The sequence below is a fragment of the Trichechus manatus genome, unplaced genomic scaffold, assembly GCF_000243295.1.
Source record: "Trichechus manatus latirostris isolate Lorelei unplaced genomic scaffold, TriManLat1.0 scaffold00064, whole genome shotgun sequence".
NCBI lineage: Eukaryota > Metazoa > Chordata > Mammalia > Sirenia > Trichechidae > Trichechus > Trichechus manatus.
The window spans coordinates 8,805,422-8,826,822 of NW_004444000.1; the positions used below are offsets into that span (position 1 = coordinate 8,805,422).

Below are 21,401 nucleotides of genomic sequence, written 5' to 3' on the forward strand. Positions count from 1 at the left end.
ACAGAGACCACCATACTGCTTGTACGCATTAATACTCTATGGCTCATGCTCTCTCCAGAAAGTTCTATAAGCATCTGACCCTGGCAGGGGTCATCCTAGGGGATACTGTCATTCAGCCTTTCTTCATTGTTACAATATAAGCCAGCTTTTCTGGATGTCTTCCCAGGACCCTGTGTCTTTGATAGAACAACCTGGATAAATGTTCCATAACCACTGAACTGACCGCCTCATTTGCTAACAAGGATGATTTCACCCATTGTGGCAAGTCGGGTGATTCTGGCAGACTTCTCCCTTTGCTGCCTGGGTGGCTGCAACAATTTCCAGGTAACCTCTAAAATGTCATACGGGAGGGTCACAGGTAGGGCTGTTTGTCTCAGGCGTCTGTCGGCCATTCCTCATTCTGCACAGGCCCACCTGCTCCTCGCTCCCTCTCAAGGCGGTTACGAAGAGAAATGAAACAAGGAGGCAGCTGCTTCTGGCTTGTCTGCAAAAACCCAGCCATGACTTTGCTCTGGCCCAAGATAGGAGACGTTAACTGAACACTTGATCAGAGATGCCCAGAGACAGCAAGAAACGTCACTGAGCTTGAAGCCCTGTGTGCTCCTTGGACTCCAGCTTTGGAATCCTGAGCCAGGGCACCAGTAAGAGCGCTGCCCAACCTGAACCACTGATGCTGGGCCAGGCAGGCTCGCTGCCGACAAGAAGGAATCATTTTGGCGAGGCCACCTGGGAGAGCACAGTCTCTTGCCCTCAGCTGTTTTGGGAAAACAACTTTCTGCTGATTTTCTGCGCCGTTTCCTTTTTTATTTTTAAACACATTCTCATACGTTCATGGAGGAGAAGGCTTTGTGCTGTACTAGAAACAGCAAAAGGTTTTCTAGGACACCTCAGCCCAGATCTGAGACCTTTTTGCATTAGGCAGACAGGAAAAGGCTGGCTGCTTCTGACTGGCCATCTGGATGCATTCCCCAAGCATGCTGGAACCCTCTGCAAAAGTTATTCCTCGCTTGACCCAGGGCGAGCTCTGGATTCTAACTCAGCCTCCCCCAAACTTGCTCTGTAGCTCAGAGAAAAACAGCCTGATCTCTCTCTGCCTCAGTTTATCCTGCTACAAATCTGGGATCGTACTCTTCACCCCTGTGACCCTGGGGGCTATTATGTAGATCCATGGAAAGAATGTAGGAAACCCTAGTGGTGTAAGGTTAAGAGCTTGACTGCTAACCAAAAGGTCGGCAGTTTGAATCCACCAGGCACTCCTTGGAAACCCTATGGAGCAGTTCTACTCTGTCCTATAGTGTCGCTGAGTCGGAATTGACTGGACGGCAATAGGTTTGTTTTCTGGTTACGTGAATATAAGTGTAATGTAACATACATTTATAAACTCTCTGTGAACTGAAATTTAACGCAAAGATGTTGAAGATGCTGGTGATGTTGTTGTTAGCTGTCATGGAGTTGGCCAACTCATGGTGACCCCTTGTACAACGGAACGAAATGCTGCCCACTCCTGCACCACCCCCATGATCATTGCAGATCAGGCCGTTGTGATCCGCAGGATTTTCACTGGCTGATTTTTCGAAAGTGGATCACCAGGCCTTTCTTCCTAGTTCATCTTAGTCTGGATGCTCCACTGAAACCTGTTCAGCATCATAGCAACGTGGTGGCTATGCGTGAGGTGCACTGGCCAGGAATCAAACATGGGTCTCCTGCAGGAAGGCAAGAATTCTACCACTGAAGTACCACTGTCCTCATTAAATATGTTAAATGTTAAAGATGAAGAAAGAGAGGCAGGCAGCATCTAAGTCAAGTATCCCAAGACCCCAGTGGGTGATTTTCAGGGCAGGCTCTGAGCTGACTGCAATGGAACTTCGATTACCCAGCTTTCTTCTAAGGGAAAAGGAAATGCCCACCCTAGAGATCCTGGCCTCCAGTGCTGTGTGCCTGTCACATCAAAAGGATTTTCAGGGACAGTGAAGATGAGCTTCTTTAATCAGATTTTCAGGATGCACTATGAATGTACGCATCCACCATCCACTCAGCAAGCATTAACTGAAGAGCTACTACAGTACAGGCAGTGTCCAACTCAAGACTAGTCGAGTTACAATGAACCATACTTATGACCGTATTTTTTTTTGTACATCTTATGATTAGCAATATTTACTACATACAATGTCGCAGCGCATAATTTGCTGACATTATCATTCTTGTGCCAACTCCCAAAGACAAAGATTAGATTTATAAAGATACTAAAGGGCAATAATAATGAAAACTACAAATAAAATTAGGTAATCAACTTATGTCAGAACCGACTTACGATAAGGTCATCAGAATAGAACCCTGTTGTAAGTCGGGGACTACCTGTACAGCTCTGGGCAGGTGCAAATGGTTAAGTGCTTGGCTACTAATGGAAAGGTCAGCAGTTCGAACCCACAGAGAGGTGCCTGCTTCTGAAAGGTCACAGCCACGAAAACCCTATGGAGCAGTTTTACTCTGACACACATGGGGTCCTCATGAGTAGAAATCGACTCAACAGCGTCTGGTTTGGTTTGGGCTAGAAGCTGGAGATAAAGCAGTGAATAAGACAAATGCAGTCCCAGCACTCCTGTAGTTCATATTCTAGCGTTGCTTCTCTGAACCTGGGGGTCTGTGCAGAATTGCCTACAGAGAGAAAGGCAGGGAGAAAGGCTTTGGCCTGGCTGAGGCAAGCCAAGTATCAAAGCTGCTCTCTGTAGGACACAGAGTAAGGCTCTGACTTGATCAAATCCTGTAACCTCATCACGCCTGTTACTGCTCTTCATCTTTAACCCTCTCCTGTGTCTGTGAATGCGGAGCTGTGCCCAGACACAGTGTAACATCCAGCAAAGTGTTTTAATCTCTGATATAAAAACATAAGAGAAAGAATCAAAAGAGGCAAAATCAAAGGAAGAATAGAAAACTAATACGGTACAGAAGGGGAAGCTAGATAATGAAGAGCTAGGAAAGCTAACTTGTATCCTATTCTGCCTTGAGCTGAGGGACTTTTGGGGGAAGTTACTTCTCTAAGCCCCAGTTACTTTATCTGCAAAATGAGGATGATAACAGACGCAACCAAAATGGGTCGCTGTGAGGAGTAAACCAAAGGTGCACATACAGTGCCCAGCTTGTACAAGTGCTCCGAAAACCAGCTGCCATCCGGTCACTTCTGACTCATGGTGATCCCGTGTGTGTCAGAGTAGACCTGTGCTCCATAGGGTTTTCAATGGCTGATTTTTTGGAAGTAGATCACCAGGTCTTTCTTCTGAGGTGCCCCTGGGTGGGCCTGAACCACCAACCTTTTGGTTAGCAGCTGAGTATGTTAACTATGTGCATTACCCAAGGACTCTTGCTACTGCATACCAAACCAAAACACTTCCCTTGGAGTTGATTCCAACTCAGAGACCCCACCTGGTAGAGCAGAACTGCTCCGTAGGGTTTTCAATGGCGCTGGCCTTTAGCAAGCAGATCGCCAGGACTGTCTTCGGAGGAGCTGCTGGGTGGACTCCAGTCTCCAACTTTTTGGGTTAGCAGCCGAGCACTTAACTGTTTGCATCACCCAGGGACTCCTAGAAGCTCTCTTAAATGGTCTCTCTCTCGTTGCGTGGAGTCAATGGCGACTGGTAGGGACCCTACAGGACAGAGTAGAACTGTCCCGTAGGGTTTCCAAGGAGGGGCTGGTGGATTCGAACTGCTGACGTTTTGGTTAGCAGCTGAGCTATTATTATTTACTCCCTGGGGGTCAGGTTGGGACAGAGGCAGAGAGACAGGAAGGCTTCAAAGCATTCAAGGGTAAGGAAGGAGAACCAGCAGCCCTGGGTGCCTACTCGGTGTCAGTACGAGGACACACGCTCTGAGGGCGTCAGACATTCACTCCTGGGGAGTGGAGTAGCGTTGCTTCATTTTACAAATGAAGAGATGAGGAAAGAAGTTAAAAGTCACACAGCTAGTGCGGGGTGGAGTTAAAATCCAAAAACAGCTCTCCAGATTCCACAACAGTTGGACTATGTGCAGAACTGTGTCTGGGAGAGGAGGTCTTGAACGCACCCAGTCTCTGTGGGAGCCTGGTGGGAAAACCCTCGCTCCCTTTCCGCAAGCAGCAGCGCCTGAAGAACTTTCCCTCTCGCTCGACCACACCGAGGCAGGGACCGCTCTGGGGCCCAGATCCGGGGCGTTTCCCCTGCACCGTGCAGAGGCTCGCTCCTTGTTTCCTGGGTCCCCAGTGCGGGTCATCCCCTGTCTTCCGAGGCAGGAGCCAGGGAGGGAGGGGAGATGGGGCGACAGGGACAGCAGAGCCCCTGAGCGCAGCGGACACCGGCGAGCCCCCGAGGGCAGCGGGGAGCGCCTGGGCGCGGCGCCTCCAGCGTGGGGTCAGCGGCCCGGGCAGCTCCGCCAGGAGCCCAATCCACTGTCCCCTTCCCGGCCGTGCGGAACCTGACGTCCCGAGGGTTTTCCGTGACTGTCCGTCTCTGGGCAGTTGTCTCAGGACAAGCCCACGGGGCCGGGGAAGGGCAGCTCCCACCTCCTGCCCGCCGAGGAAACAGCAGACACCTCACCTCCTGGCCAGGCTGCCCTTCCTCCCTCCGGATTCAAAAACAGCTACCTGGATGGCAGCTGGAAAGGAGGGCCAAGGGGAGCCCCGCCCCCCCGCAAGGAGCGGAACTCGACCAGAACCCCATTTCTGAAAGGTGCCGTGAGGCGGTCGGCGGGACCTAGGTGGGGAAGCGCCCAGCCACCTCCTGAGCCTGTCCAGACCCCTCCTCCCACAGCCAGTCTGCTTTCCCAGCTTTTAAAATATTACCAACCTTAAACAAAAAACTCTTTTAGTGCCAAGGTTTAACAGCACTGAGTACAGTAGTAATAAATCCTTAAAAAGCTTGTTAGCCTTTTTATTTAAAACCCCCACCATTTTATAGGTATTTATCACTTAGGTGGGAGTCTAATCATTAATTCCTGGATGTTTTAGGGTTTTACTTGTTGGACCCACGTTACTCCTGGTAGGACCTGAGATGGCAGGGGTGAAAGTCCATTGGAAATGGTGATCCCATGATTCCTTTGGTCAGTAACCCAGTCAGACTTCATCGAGCACCTACCTGCGTTAGCATTCTGCTACCCCGGCAGAACAGCTTTAATATGCTTTCACTCATGGGGTCTGGTTAAAATGCAGATTCAGTGGGTCTGGGGATCCTGAGAGTCTGCATTTCTCCTAACAAGCTCCCGCTGCTGGGCCTCCGTCCACCCTGGTGCTCACTGCCATCAGCTGGAGAGCTGGACAGATGCCATGCCGAGGTCCCACCCTGAGACTGACCCCAGGTGATTCTAATACTCAATGGAGCCTGAGAACCACAGGTGTGTTTGCTGCCCTCAAGGAGCTCAGATACCGTGGACAACAGAGGCAAACGCACAGGTGCCATGAGGGACAGAGACGCCCAGGAGCAGCTGTTACCCTGCTTGGTGGGGAGTGGGTGAGGAAGGGTAAGCAAAGCATGATGGGGAAGGTGCCACAAAGGGGTCCCGGTGAGTGGGGTGAGGAGCAGAGCGTTCTTGACCCAGGAAACAGCTCATGTACTGCACACCCACAACGCGCCATCCCTGCGCTGAGTGCTTCTTGTGCATTGTCTCACGTACTACCCAAACAGCTCGCCCAAGTCCGGCCCAGTGGCCTCATTTTACAGCTCACAGCAGCAGAGGGCTTTGGTGGCCTGCTTGAGGCCACACAGTCACTAAGTGGCAGAACCAGGTTTGTCTGACTCCAAAACCTTTACACACACGTCACAACTGCCTCTGAGGCTGCGCCCCCTCAGCACCTGGGGGTCTGACCAGGTTATCAGTGGCTCTGGGCCTCAGTGGGCATTCAGCTCGGAGATACCCAGAGCTCAGGATACAGCCAGATCAACACAAGCCTGATTCAGGCCAGGACACCCCCTGACTGCCTCCTGCTGTGCCGCCAGCTGTGCCCAGACTGCCCGGCGAGCGGACATCCTCCCTCTCTTCCCACCGTGGCCGTATTCCCAGGCACCTCCTGCTTTCCTCCAGAGCATCCCTTTCTCCACTGACACGGCTTCTTGACTTGTCTAGCTACAGCAGCATCTGCTCCCTAACCAGTAAACCAGCAGCTGTCACGTTGATTCTGACTCATGGCGACCCCATGTGTGCCGAGTAGAACTGCTCCAGAGGGTTTTCCAGGCTGTGACCTTTCGGAAGCAGATTGCCAGGCCTGTCCTCCGAGGTACCTCTGGGTGGGTTCACACCACCAACCTTTTGTTTAGTATCTGAGCGCTTAACCATTTGCACCACCCAGGGACTCCAATATTTGCCCCCAAAGGTCCCTGATTACTCAAGGAGACAGGGTGTCCACATGTCCCCACTGATACCTGTTGTTCTGGCATAATCATCAGGAGTGCCCCCTTCACTGTCAGAACTGTCTCCATTGGACAGTTGGTCCCCTACAATGGAACCAAAGCCAAAACCCAAACCCATTGCCATCGAGTCGATTCCAACTCATGGCCACTCTACAGGACGGAGTAGAACTGCCCCATAGAGTTTCCAAGGAGCACTTGGTGGATTTGAACTTCTGACCTTTTGGTTAGCAGCCGTAGCACTTAACCACTATACCACCAGGAAAAGCCATTGCTGTTGAGTCGATTCCGACTCACAGCGACCCTATAGCTAGCAGCCATCAATTTTAACAACTTAGGACTGGATTTTCCTTCATCTTAGGTAGGCCTGCCTCGCCAGGGGAGGGGTGAATCCCTCATCGCGTGTGAATTTTTCAGTTGAGTGGGGTGTGTTTGTAACCAGGACCCGGGAGATCACGGGAGCTGTGAGGGTGGCACACTCTGCCACCCACGATGACGGATGTGAGCGTCACTGAGCGAACCTGCCAGACTGGGATCTTTCAACACAGACGCACTACATATGTTCATTAATCATGGAATAAGAGATCTTCTCAGACCTTCTTCATCTTCAAATTTTGAGGGAGAAAAAGATTAAAAAATATTTCATTCTCTTTCTTCAAGGTAAAGCAATTATACAGGCACCTGTCAGATGCAATCAAAACATGCCCTCGGTTTGGGGGATACAGGAAGGGGCTGTGGGGCAGTTTTAATGCTGCTGTGCAAGATTGTGGACATGCACTGCAAGATCTTCCCTTCCCTTTTTCTAGAAAATCTGTAAGACTTTTAAAATCTGAAATGTCTTATTTTTTCAGTGTTGACAACTAATTCGACACTTTTTGAAACACTGAGCTGACCAGAGACAGTACTTCTGAGAGTCAGACTCAGTCGGCCAGCTGCCCGTTTATTCCTCCAGGCCGCTGAGCCAGAGAGAGGCTTTTCTCTCAGGCGATGCCGACGCACTTTGATTTATGCCGATTGTGGTGTTCAGGGTTGTGCTGGCACCGATCAGTTCTCCTCAGAGCCTTCCGGCTTGCACTCCTGGGTCTGCCAGGAGCACAGCCTGTCAGTCCTCAGCACCGAGGAGGCCGGGCAGCCGGGGGGAGACGAGGGTCCATCTGGGACACACACAGAGCAGAGAGAGGCAGCCTGCTTCCCTTGGTCCTGCCTTGGCCCAGGGCCTAGCTCTGCCCGGGACCCTAGGTCAAGCGAATGACTGCTGCGACATCCGCCTGTTCATTAAAGAGCCTCCTTCTGCCCAGCTGCCTTCTGCTCGCTGCAAAACAGTCTGCAGAGAACAGAGTCCTGGTAATCCAACTACAGTGGTTAGGACAAGGGAATCATGGAAGCAAGGGGCTGGCAAGCTCTGCAAGGCGGGCGACACCAACTGCAGGTGCTCATCTAAGCTCAGGAGGGCTCCCTGTTGCCCGAACTCAGGAGGGCTCGGGGACACACACTCCGCTAGGCTCTGCTCCACACAGAAAGCCCAAGAAAGGGGATTCTGCAGAGGTGTACCGCAGCCAGGGTGAACGTTGGCACCCCCCTCTGGAATGCCAAAGCCCCCTGTGGCCATGGAGTGGGGCCGTGCTCCAGAAGCACGGCCAGGGGTTTTCAGTGGAACAAGGAACAAGGGACAGAGACGATCTGGAACCGGCTGTGTTAGGTGGGACCTGCATCATGACAGGGCTGCCCTGTATACACACATACACACACACACGCACACACACACGTTCTCTGATTGCTGAGCTGCTGGGAGATGGGTCAATCCTCAGGTGCAGGTGGTGGCTCTGCTCCATTAGCCAACTCAGACTGCCCTTCCTGGGGCGCTGTCACCAACTCACAGGCCCCCTGCTCCGCTCCATTAGCCAACTCAGACTGCCCTTCCTGGGGAGCCGTCACCAACTCATAGGCCCCCTGCTCAGGGCAGCCGGGGCCTCCAGCCTGGGCTGCATCAGGCCCCCCAGCCCAGGCTGCCTCCGTGCCCCCATCCCGGGGCTGCCCCTGCCCACCCTGCCCCAGCCTGGGGCTGCCTCGGCCCCCCCACTGCCCCGGGGCTGCCTCCACTCCCCCCAACCCCCAGCCCAGGGCTGCCTCGGCCCCTCCAGCCTGGGGCTGCCTCAGCCCCTAAGGGGGAACTCTGGAATCTGGTCTGTCTGCACAGGTGAGTTACTGTTTGGGACAAAGCCAAGGCTGGGGATGTGGGCGCAGGACTGAGGCGGGGATGTGGGCACAGGACTGAGGCGGCGATGTGGGCGCAGGACTGAGAAGGGGATGTGGGCGCAGGACTGAGGCGGGGATGTGGGTGTAGGACTGAGGTGGGGATGTGGGTGCAGGACTGAGGGGCCCTGGAGTAACTCAGCTACGGTGACCAAGGCAAGCTCTTTGGGGAGCATCTACTTTTCCCTGTGCCTTTGTACTCTTTTTGCTTTTGTTTTAAGCATGTGTTCAACTTATATCCTGTATTATATTGTACTGTCTTTTTGTTTTTCTTTCCAGAATAGCCCTGGAAATGAACGATTTCTGTGTGGTACTAGGTCCTTCACACGTTAGCTCATTTAACCTCAACACTGTGGAGTAAGAACGACGTGTCTATTATACAGATGGAGAGACTGAGATTCAGAGGTCACATGGCTAGGAAGCAGGAGAACCAGGCTCTGGACTGAGACTCGCCTGACTCCAGCGCTCAGGCTCCTCCCTCGTCCCACCTGACACCTATCAGAGCCCAGAGCACAAGCCGACTGCAGTCTTGAGTTATGAGTTATAACCCGGACTCTCCTGGCCCATGTACCCGTGCCCTGAACTACACACGATCCACAGGTCCCTACCCTGGGCCTTCCTGTATAAGAAATAGAAATAATCAATGGAATCACAGTGTGAATGAACTCTCTGTTGTTTTATCACAAAAATTCTATCCTCCCAAGTACTAGTGTGATGTACTTGGCCCCATCCTGAATTGTAAAGGTTAAGAGCAGAATTCCTCCAGAAGTGAAATACAACAGTAATTTCTTTCAGAACTCTTGGATTGACTCACAAGGATCCTATAATATTAGCCCCTGGGTGGCACAAACAGTGAAGTGCTCGGCAGCTAACTGAAAGATTGGAGGTTTGAGTCTGCCCAGAGGCACCTCAGCGGACAGGCCTATCCATCTACTTCTGAAAAGTCAGCCATTGAAAACCCTATGGAGCACAGCTCTACTCTGACACACACGGCGTCACCATGAGTCGGAATCCACTCGATAGTAACTGTTTTTGGTTTGGTTTAAGAGTTGGACAGCTGTGCCCAGAGACGTGAAGAGAATTGCCCGAGGTGCACAAAACTGGCTAACTTACCCTCAGGATGACAGCATGGAGACACAGCACTGAAAGATTTAAAACTCGGTCTAGCAGGGAGCCCCTGACTTCCAGATGCACGGTGAAGGCGACAGTCAGTGCCATCGGGGAGAGCAGAGGTGAGCTGGGGGCCTTCAGAGCCTGGGGCTGCCCAACCAGGTGGAGATAATTGGCTGCTCATTCAGACAGCCTCCCATGAGGATTCCCCATCACATTCTAAGGAAGTCAGAAAACCTCAGGCAGCGTTTTGTGGTATCTGGAGAGAAACATGTTCCCTATTAGAAGAGCTGCGGACTAATCCCCTAGTTACTTTTCTGTTAAAGAAACGAAAATACCTAGAGTTTACAATAAAGATAAAAAGGCAGAGAGAAAAGGATTAAGCGGTGTTTCACTCCGGGGTTTTTAAAGGAAGCAGAGTTCTTGTCTGAAATAACAGCAGATCTGGCATTTGCTTCAGGAGTTTAACTCTTTGGAGGAAATACAGAGACAAAAAGATCATTTTGGTGGTATTTAAAAATCCACTTGAGCACATCTAAGTGAGACCAAACACCTTCAGCAATTTTTAAAAGGGCAAAAATTGGACCTCATTTGAGATACAGAATATGGATTTGAAAGGCTTAATCCCATATGAGCACCTTTCAAGTAATTCAACATTACCAAAAACCAAACACGCTGCCATCAAGTCAGTTCTGACTCTTGACAACCACATGTGTGTCAGAGCAGAGCTGCACTCCACAGAGTTTTCAATGGCTGCAATCTTATGGAAGTAGATTGCCAGGCCTTTCTTGTTTGACACTGACAGGTGGATTTAAACTGCAACCTTTTGGTTAGTGGTGAGTGCAAACCATTTGTGCCACCCAGGGAACCTAATTTAACGTTATGTATGTACTTAATTGTTGAGGAGGTCATCTATAGGGCAGAGGCTGGCCAGCTTGTGACTGAGGACCTCAACCTTTCTGACTGCCATTTGCGTGAGATGGAATATTTAGTTGCCTTCCTTGGCCAGCTGCTGTGGGCCACTTAATTCCGTTCACCTTAATACTTAACCAGGGCTTACTTGCCAAAATCCAGATGCACCTGCCCAGCCCCCTGCAAAAGATACGTGAAAATCATGAATAGAAAAGCATAAAGATAAAATTAATTCACCTTACACTTTCCCCATACTTGTATCTGTTTGTCCAGTACTTTTCCTTTTTGAGCCTGCTGACTCTTAAAAGCAAATGGCATAGTTATAATACTTTCTCTGCACTGTAACCCCATACTGTGAGTATGTAGTCTGTATTAAATAATAAAGGGCATTAATAATTAAATCAAAATGAAAAAACCACTCGTATCCTCTCTACAGTCCAAGGGACAGATTTCCTGGGCTGGTGCCAATTTTCCAGTGACGATTAGAAAATATAACAGGGGAAGTACAGAGAAGATAACACCAAGAAAGCAAGAGAATGTGAATATGAAAGTATTTACATGCAAGCAGCAAAGATGGAGGGAGCCCTGGTGGCGCAGTGGTTAAGCGCTTGGCTGCTAACCGAAAGGTTGGCAGTTCGAACCCATCAGTCACTCTGAGGGAGAAAGCTGTGGCAGTCTGCTTCCATAAAGATTACAGCCTTGCAACCCTGTGGGGCAGTTCTACTCTGTTTTATAGGGTCACTATGTGTCCGAATCGACTCGATGGCAATGGGTTTAGTTTTGGTTTTTAGAAAAGATGGGTAGTGATAGAGAGTAAATGAACCAGTGAGAAAGAACCAGGGAAACAGGTAAAAAAAAAAAAAACCAAACCCATTGCCAGCAAGTTGATTCCAACTCATAGCGACCCCACAGGACAGAGTAGAACTGCCCCACAGGGTTTCCAAGGCTGTAAATCTTTACGGAAGCAGACAGCCACATCTTTCTCCTGATGAATGGCTGGTAGGTTTGAACTGCAACCTTTCCGTTAGCAGCCAAGCGCTTAACCACTGCACCACCAGAGCTCCTTGGGAAACGAGACATAGTAGGTTAAATCCTAGTAATTACAACTGACACTGGCAACTAAGCATATACCAGGTTTTATTCTTAACGTTTTACGTGTATGAACTCATTTAATAAATTCATAAAAGATAAGTATTATTTTTAGCCCCCATTTTATAGCTGTGCAAACTGAGGCACAGCGAGGGTGAGTAAAGTGCCCCAAAGCTAGTAAGTGATTAATCTGGATTTGAACCCATACTGTCTGGCCCTAGATTCACACTAAAAGCTAAGGAAAGTAAGCCAAAGAGACCCCCAAAAAGGGGAATTGGACAAATATCATGGGAGAATGAATGAAATAGGGAAAGAAAGTGAAAATAAAGGAAAAACAAAGTGAATAGAATAATAGAATAAGGAGTTGAGAATGAAAGCAAAGGATGCAAAGTAAAGAGACAGAAAGGTGAATATGGTTTAATGCAGTCTAATGTAATTCCTATCAGCATGAGAGTTGGGAAGAAGAAAGAAAGAGCACAAAAGAGAAATCAGTCAAAGGAAAACACCCCATGGAACACTCACTGCTGGGAGCTTCTCATTTGCTATCTTATTTGACCTTTCTCCTACTGTTTCAAGATAGGTGTTGTTCTATCCATTTACAGAACACTATCCATTTAGCACACTGAAGGTCTGAGAAACTAAGTGGCATGCCCCAGGGCACACAGTACACAGCAGAGCAAAATGGACTGCTGAAAACTGCAACATGCCAAAGAAAGAAATGAAAGAAGAGCTAGATAAATGGAGAAACATATCATGCTCGTGGACTGCAGGACTCAGTATAATAAAGATATCAATTATCCCCAAATTTATATATAGGTTTAACGTAAGTCCTATCAAAATCTCAGCAAGAATTTTTGTAGATATAGATAAGATTATTCTAAAATTTATGTGGAGAGGCTGAGGAGCTAGAATAGCTAAAACAATTTTGAAAAAGAAGAATAACGTGGAAGGAATCAATTTACCCAAGTTCAAGATTTATCATATATCTACACTAATCAAGACTTGTGGTATTAGTGGAGGGACAGACACAGAAACCAATGGAACAGAATAGAGAACTCAGAAATAGAACTACATAAATATGCCCAATTGGTTTTTGACAAATGTAAAAAAGCAATTCAATGGCAGAAAGAGCTTTTTCAAAAAATGGTTATGGAGCAATGGACATGCACAGACTAGTTTTTAAAATTATTTTTTAAGTGAACCTCGACCTAAGTCTCATGCCTTAAGTCTCATACAAAAATTCACACAAAATAGATAACAGACTTAAATGTAAATTATAAAACTGTAACAATTTTTAGGAATAAAACATAGGAGAACATTTTCAGGATCTAGGGCAAAGAGTTCTTAAAGCGTCATCAAAAGAATGATCCATAAGAGGAAAAATTGATAAATTGGACTTCGTCAAAATTAAAAACTTTTTCTATGCAAAAGACCTTGATAAAGAAGATGAAAAAACAAGCTGAAGAGTGGGAGAAAATCTTTCCAAATCACACATCTGACAAAGGACTAGTATTAAGAATATATAAAGAACTCTCAAAACTCAACAGTAAAAAAAGCCCAAATAATCTAGTTAGAAAATGAGCAAATGACATGAAGAGACACTTTGCTGAAGACGTTATTCAGAGGGCAAATAAAGCACATGAGAAGATGGTCAATATCATTATCCATTAGGAAAATGCAAATTAAAACCACAATGAGATACCATCACACATCTATAGAACAGCTAAAATAAAAAAAAAAAAATGACAACACCAAATGCTGGCAAGGATGTGGAAAAACTGGATCATTCATACATTGCTGGTGGGAAGGTAAAACGGTACAGCCACTGTGGAAAACAGTTTGACAGCTTATTAAAAAACAGAACCATAGGACCCAGCAACCACACTCCTGGGCATTTATCTGACAGAAGTGAAAACTTATGTTCACACAAAAACCTGTGTACAAATCTATATAGTAGCTTTATTCATAATAGCCCCAAACTGGAAACAACCCAGATGTCCTTCAATCGTGGATGGTTAAACAAACCGCGGTACATCCATACTATGGAATGCTATTCAGCAATAAAAAGAAATGAACTACTGATACACACAACGTGAAGGAATCACAGAAAATTATGCTGAGTGAAAAAAGCTAAGCCCCAAAGCTTACATACTGTATTAATCCATTTATAAATCACTCTTATAATGACAAATTTATAGAAATGGAGAACAGATTAGTGGTTGCCTGGAGGTAAGGGCAGGGGTGAGGGTTGTGGGAGGCGGACAGGGCTATAAAAGGGCAGTGGTGGTAGAAATGTTCTGTATCTTGACTGTATCAAAGATGTCACCATTAGGGGAAACCAGGTAAAGACCCTGTATTATTTCTTACAACTGCATGTGACTCTACACTTACTTCAAAAGGCAAGGTTTAATAAAGAGAATGTATGCAGTGGGAAAGGGATTAAGCTAAAGAATCACTAAAGCACATGTATGGTAAGAGAACGAGTGAGAGAAAAAGGCAAAAATGGAGCGGGGAAGAACGACCCCAACAAGGAAAGAAAAATAAAATAAAATGAGATCAAGTATGCATGCTTGAGAGAAGGAATCACAGAAATCCAAAGAGATGAAGGAAAGGACCAGTAACCTACAAAGGTGAGATGGGGGGAGCGGCAGGCCCGTGTACCAGGTACCGTCCCTCGGTATACCAGGGGGATTGGTTCCAGGACCCGCCAACGGATACCAAAAATCTGCAGATGCTCAAGTCCCTTATATAAAATGGCACATAATTTGAATATAACCTACAAACATCCTACTGTATACTTTAAATCATCTCTAGATTACTTATATTTAATGTAAAACAAAACCCAAACCCATCGCCACTGAGTCGATTCCGACTCATAGAGACCCTATAGGACAGAGTATAACTGCCCCATAGGATTTCCAAGGAGCGGCTGGTGGATTGGAGCTGCCGACCTTTCCGTGAGCAGCTGAGCTCTTCACCACTGCGCCACCAGGGCTCCAACACAATGTGAATGCTTTGTGACTAGCTGTTTCATCACAATTGAAGACTTGCTCTGGAAGGCTGCCTTTCTCTGAGTTTCTGTAGTTCTTCTGGGAACGCTTCCATTCATGTGGATTCAGGGCAGTGCCCTGCAAATGGCAAATTGAAGTTTTGCTTCTCCGAACTTTTTCCCCTGGACGTTTTCGACCCACAGTTTGGTTGAATCTGCAGAAGCAGAACCCGCGGATACGAAGGGCTGAAGGGCCAACTGTAAACGCCTAGTGCCTGGGCTTGGCTCAGCAGGCACCTTCTTCTTCCAGCCCCCATTCCACAGCCCTGTGTCTAACCTGTTCTCCCACCTCCGCAAGCCACTCCCCAGCCATTTTTGCCGGCACTGGCAAGCCTTCAAGTCCGCTTGAAAGCCTTCCCTGGTCACCCAGCAGTCTGCCTTTGCCGCCAGAGGCCCTTGCTTCATCTCTGTCCTGATACTTACCACCGATGCTGTAATTTATTCACGGGCATGTCTGTCTTCCCCAGGCAATTGTTTGGGAGAATTCCAAGGACAGGCAGGCAGGGTGTATAATCACTGAATCTGATCTCAGGTTCCTACAAAGGTCTGGCCTGCAGTAGGTGCTCAGTCAACATTTTTGAATGACTACATGAGTGACTTTTTGAGTCCATCCAATAAAGGGCCTTTGTAGAGTACCTGAGACAGCCTCACCAGGACCTGGGAGGCCTTCATAGCCTGCTGTCCTGCAAGGTTGCTCTGACACAGGCCAGGCTGGTTGGCTGGCACAGCAGCCTTCATTGTACATGCCCCCCTGACATGGGCAGCTGTGGGTTTTGTTAGCCATGCTAGATGGACAGCTTCCTGGAGCAGAGACAGCACCTTCTCCCACTCCCCTTTTTGGCCCTCCCACCACCAGGCTCTAAGCTCCAAGTGCTCAATCACTCAAGCTTTCAGGAGTGGACAGAGGACGAGACGCAGGTTGGACCCCAGACTGCACTACTCCTAGGATCTGAGGTCAATTTGGCTCTTACTCTGCCCCAACCGGAAACCCTGGTGGCGTAGAGGTTAAGAGCTATGGCTGCTAACCGAAAGGCTGGCAGTTCAAATCCACCAGCCGTTCCTATGGGGTGGTTCTACTCTGTCCTATAGGGTTGCTATGAGTCGGAATCGACTCGACAGCAACAGGTTTGGTGTTTTTTTTTTTTTGTTTTCTGTCCCAACTACCCCGTTTATGAGCAGCAAGAATAAAGTTGGATGATGGCTTTGGAGAAGCCTGATTCTAAGGCAGGGAGTCTGAAATGTGATGGCGGGAGAAGCAAGACATGGGGTGGACAGCATTCCCAGCCCCAAACAAGCAAGCCACAGATGAGAGTGACAGACGACAACTCAGCAAGCTGGACTGGCCATCCCGTCTTTTCCTCCTCTAGCTCCTCCGCCCCTACCCCCTCCCCAGCCTCTCTGGCCACCATATGGGTTGACCCCTGGTAGACAGGAAGTACCGTCGTCCCTGATGTTTGCTGTCCAGCCTTCTCTGATCTGGACTCATAATGGAACTTTACATCTAAGCACCAGCCAGCATCTCCAGGGTCATGTGTTAAAGGTCTGGCTCTAACATTTAACTCAACACGGCTCTTGGCAAGGGCCCCTGCTATCCTGGGCACTGCGGACGAGAATAGCCCACTTATCAAAATGTCAAGGTAGGAGGAACTAGATAAGCTGTGTACCACTGGCAGGGCCTGGAGAGGACAGTCCGTCCATCCCTCTGCCGTCAGGATCCCAGAAGCTGTCCATTCCTTCTAAAAATAACTTCAAACAAAGCCACTCGTCAGTCTCCTTTAAAAATGCATTCCGTTCAACCCATTATGTGGAACCGCCATTCTCCTTGTCCCCTCTTTAGGAAAAAGAGAAAAATTCCTGCCTGGCCAATGACTGTCTTAGTAGTCATGCAACCACTGGCCCTTCCTTAGAAATAGTGCCACCTCTCAAGGACCTGTGTGTAGCTCATGCACAGTGACATATTAATCCAAACATGGCTCCCTTGAGCTACTTCACGGATTCCCGGGCCGCTTCCTTTCTCTCCATTGCCCCCACTACCCCCGCCACCAGCCTAAATATTCAATCAGTCTTAGCTCACCAAATGCAAGCTTTTGCTAACATTCGCCTAAATAGAAAGCTAACCCTGCCCAAACGATCACATTCCAAGGTGTTAAAAAATCAGTTATTCCTGGCATATACGAAGTGACCGAATAAATGGTTGTTGAACTGATTTAAAAATGAAAACCAGAAGTACACCCATTTGTGGTTTCGCCCATGGAAGGCATGAAGGATCAGGCCGCTACAAGGAGAATGGGTATTCTGGTGGTTTCCTCTCTGTTGGGGTTCACTTCATCACAGATGGCTAGAGCAGCCTGAGGAGCCCCCTGAAATCCTGGGCCAGAAACTCAGTCTGGCGCTGGCGGAACGCCCCAGAGGGCTGTTGCTGTGCAGCCTGCAGCAGGCACTGGGGCAGTGAAGCCTTGGAGCGTCTGGGAGCCTCGCTGATGTGCTGCCGGATCCAGGACCCACTGAGGGGAGAGCTCCGCCCCTCAGGATGTGCTGGCAGGCTGGGGAGTCCCGCTGAGACAGCCTTCATAGCCCCCAGGGACCCTGCCAGGAGAAGACAGTGAGCTCTCCCGACAGCTCTGGGCCCTTCTCCCCTGTGCCCACATTTCATACCTGTCTCCTCCTCCTGCCAGCTGCTGCTGGATGGAGCGCGCGCATTTTCTGTTTAATGCTTCCACAGGAAACGCTGCCTGTGAGCACTTCTGGAGAGGACAGGAAGGCCCTGTGTGCGTGGTCCCCTTGCTGCTGGAGAGCTAGGCAGTGAGTCTAGAACACCATTCCAGGGGAGGTCAAGAGCACCCTGCTTTTGTGGAGGCTCCAGACAAGCTTCTCATGTGATGCTTCCTCTCTTTCAAGAGTGGCCTGATGCTGTCCTCCCAAGAAGCACACCCTACACTCCCATACTCCCCCTGAAATTCATACATTGTACCTGCAAGTAGAAGGATGTCCTTGAAGGGTGATGCAACAATGTAAAACCCCAGTCAGGCCAACCGAGGTTTTCTCAACCGGGCCCAACAACGGGCCTTTTCTCTCTAGCTCACATACATGGTCACCCTGCCTGGTGTCTGCCAGGTTTTAGGAAGCATGAGCCTGGTTCACACCAGCTGATACCATTTACCCTGAGATTTGAGGGAAAGGCATGGGTCTGGGGCGGCCACAATACCTTTCCAGGTTCGTGTTGGGGAGCGGAAAGATGCCTGGACTGGAGTCAAAAGCCATGGGTTTGGAAGACAGTCTTTCGGCCATTTATCGGCACTCAGGTTTCTCTAAGATTTGGTCTCATCAGTTAAGTGGGTGAAACAAGATTAGCTACTTCACAGGACAGGGGTCAGGATTCACTCATGTTAGTGAATCCAGGTTCACAAATATTAGCTTCTTTGCACTGTGTCTTTCCCGGAGGAAAAATGCTTTGTGAACCAAAAAGCCCTATGAAGTCTAGCTTACTCATTAAAAACGTACATTCTGGAGTCAGACATGGATGAGAATCTCATTTATAAGCTGTGTACCTCAGGCAAGTTACATAGCTTCTCTAACATTCCATTTTCTAACCAGTACAGAATGTTCACAAAGATTTACAAAACCCAACCCAAACCCACTGCTGTCTAGTCAATTCCGACTCATAGCGACCCCACAGGGTTTCTAAGGCTGTAAATCTTTACAGAAGCGGACTTTACTGCTGCATCTTTCTCCCACGGAGCCACTGGTGGTTTCAAACTGCTGACGGTTAGCAGTCGAGCACTTTTAACCACTGTGCTACCAGGGCTCCCAAAGATTTGCAAGTCTCTAGTTATTATACACTGAGCAGCAAAAACAAAGGTGTGGAATCCTCTTAGACCAACCTACCACGTGTGGCAAATTTTCTACAATTCTCATGGCCCTGTGCCTTTGGGAAAAAAGTCGTGTAATTTTAATGCACAATAAATACTTCATAGCTAAAAAAAAGATTCCATTTTCTCACCTGTAGAATGAGGATAATAACATCTGCTTCATTATATGGATTAGAAGAGAGTGTGAAGGACGCAGTCTGACACAATGCAGACTTTCATGTTCCCCTTGGGCTTCTTCCTCTGGTATTTAAAGAAGCGGTGGGACTGGCCTTACCCAGCCTGGTGCTGGGACATCAGACCTGGTCCAAGCAGTCAGCCCAGACCCCAGGCTGCTCCACAGACCCGGGCAGAAGAGCCCCAGGAGAGGGCAGCAGGTCAGAACCCGGAGGCACGTGGGTTTGGGGAGACCAGGAGTAAAGCTTGTCCAGCCCTTCCCCACGGCCTGCCCTTGGAGCATGACCCCTGGCCTTTCTCCACAGTTTGAAGGATGTCCAAGAAGAGATAGGGGGCATGCAGGAAGTGATGCATGGACAAGGAGGGCAGAAATAGCAAGGCCATATTTCCAGTCTGGCCAGACTTAAAAGAGCAAGTGAGATTAAGCTGAGGATCTGAAGGTGGCGGAGCTCACGGCCCCCACGGCTGCTCTGGTCCCCATGAGGGACTGTGCCACTCTGGCCGGCTGCCTGGCCTGCGCCCCCTCAGACCACAGGGCTAGTGAACCACGCAGGGGGCCTTTTCACACTCCCAGGGGCCTCTGCCCCAGTGCCATAAGCAGAGATGTTCACAGCGCTCCGAAGGCTTAACTCCCACGCCTGGGAGGTCTCTGCTTCCTGGCTGAACTATGGCCCCCGCCCGGGGCCCTTGGCGTCCCCGCCGGCCCCTAAACGGGCAGGTTCCCAGTGGAAGCCTTCTGCCGGGGCGATGGCACCCCCAGAAAGCCATCAGCGAGCTGGCAGAGACATGGGGAAGGAAAAGCAGACAACTTACTTGTTGCAATAGGCGCTTGCCGAGTCCCGCGAAGGCGAACTTCTGGGTGTCGGTCAGAGGCGGTGGCGCAGGGCGGTCAGGGCCTCGGGGGGCACTCGCCAGCCCCGACCATCACCAACTAGATTCTGCCTAGAGCCTCTCCCTGTCCTGGGGATCTGTGGGCGGGAGCTCCAAGGCCATCCTGCCCCTTCTCGCTCCAGTCCCTGCAGTCACTCCCCCTGCGCGAGCAGACGGGAAAGTGTCTCCCCGCTCCTCCCTTCCTCCCGCCCGCTCTCCTCTCCGCGCGTTCCCTCCCCTTCTCCCGGGTACGGGTGAATCTCCGGTGACTACGCTATTTAAAGGGCCACAGGCAAAGGCAGGGTGTGTGTGTGGGGGCGGCGGCTGGGCCGAGCCGGGCCCCACGTGACCCAGGACGCCGGCACTTGTGAATGAGTCGGAGGAGGAAGGTGGGGAGAGGACCCGAGGGGCGAGCTCCCTGGGGGGAAAAGCGAAGCGGGTCTCCCGTACGCACTCCTTGCCTTCCCTGTTGCCCGGTCCCCCTCCTCCCCACCCAGGCGCGCCCCTCCTTGCTGGCACCCGGGCGGGGTGAGGGTGCAGCTGGTCGTGTGGATACAAAGCATGGAGACCTGAGCGCGCGCGCGAGCGCGGTGTGGATGTGTGTGTGGGAGTGCGCCTGGGCGTACGCGTGTGCGTGTGTGTGTGAGTGAACGTGTGTATGTGTGTGCCTGTGTGTGTGAGTGCCCGTGGGGGTGTGCACTTGTGCGTGTGCAGGTGTGTGTGAGTGTGCGTGTGTGCACGTGTGTGAGTGCATGTGGCCGTACACATGTGCCTGTGTGCGTGTGTGTGAGTGTGCGCGTGAGTGTGCAGGTGTTTTGTGGGTGGGGTGGAGCACACAGAAAGACGGAAGAACCTGTTAGGGCAGGAATCTTGCGTGGGGGCTTGGAGGGGCTGCTCAGTCACTCTGCCTTGCAGGAATCAGCAGCTGGCAAAATTGTATTGCATTTCATTTGATCATTAGATGGAGTCAAGCAGGTGGAAGCATTCCTCCGAAAGTTCAGGGAGCCCAAGCCCAGGCTCTCACATCCCACCCACCCTGCTTTTGTCAGTGGGGTGAGGGTCTGGAGAGGAGAGAGTCCAGAGACCGGAAACAGGCTTGCTGCTCCCCAGGGTTCCTTCCTCGCCCTTGGGTTCTCTCCTGTCAGTGATCAGTGGCACACAGAGAGGTAGCATTTGGGGAAAAGCCCCTCCAGTCACAGCAGTAACCTGAACACTCAGGGGCAGAGCTGAGGTGAGTGCACAGCCCACCTTCCACCTCACCATCTCCCTGCCCGCCCTTTTGGATTCCTTCTGGCTGAAGATAGGCCTAAGATAATTACATGAATTTATTCTTTAATTCATGGAGTTGTAGGGGAAGCAGCTGCAGACATCACACTCCAGGCAAAGCCAAGGCTGCTGTCTGGGGAGGGTGGGCAGTTACCACGACTGGTCCATGCAGGGTGGAACTCTGTACCTGGTGGTGTTACCTCTGGCCCCTCTCTGTCTGTTACCCAGCCTACACGCCAAGCAAGCATGAGAACAGTGTTCCCCAGACTGTAGGCGCCATTAGGGTGGGGTCTGTGACTGTCTTGATCTTGGCTGTAGCCCCAGCACCTGGCACAGGTGCTCAATGAATATTTACCAGGTGAATGAGGCATACAATCAGAAGACCGGTTTATTAAATTACAGTGAGGAAAGTGCTTGTCACTGAGACTGGAACACTGCAAG

The 21,401-nt window shown here is 49.9% G+C and overlaps 1 protein-coding gene across 1 annotated transcript in view; it reads right to left on the reverse strand.

The window, feature by feature from the left end:
* The window catches only part of KCNJ5 (potassium inwardly rectifying channel subfamily J member 5), a 29,280-nt gene extending 9,504 nt beyond the window's left edge, over positions 1-19,776 (reverse strand). Inside the window, exon 1 of the mRNA XM_004379331.2 lies at positions 19,638-19,776. The gene's annotated coding sequence lies outside the window, so the exon portion shown is untranslated. The remainder of the gene's footprint in view (positions 1-19,637) is intronic.
* Between the last annotated feature and the right edge of the window lie 1,625 nt (positions 19,777-21,401).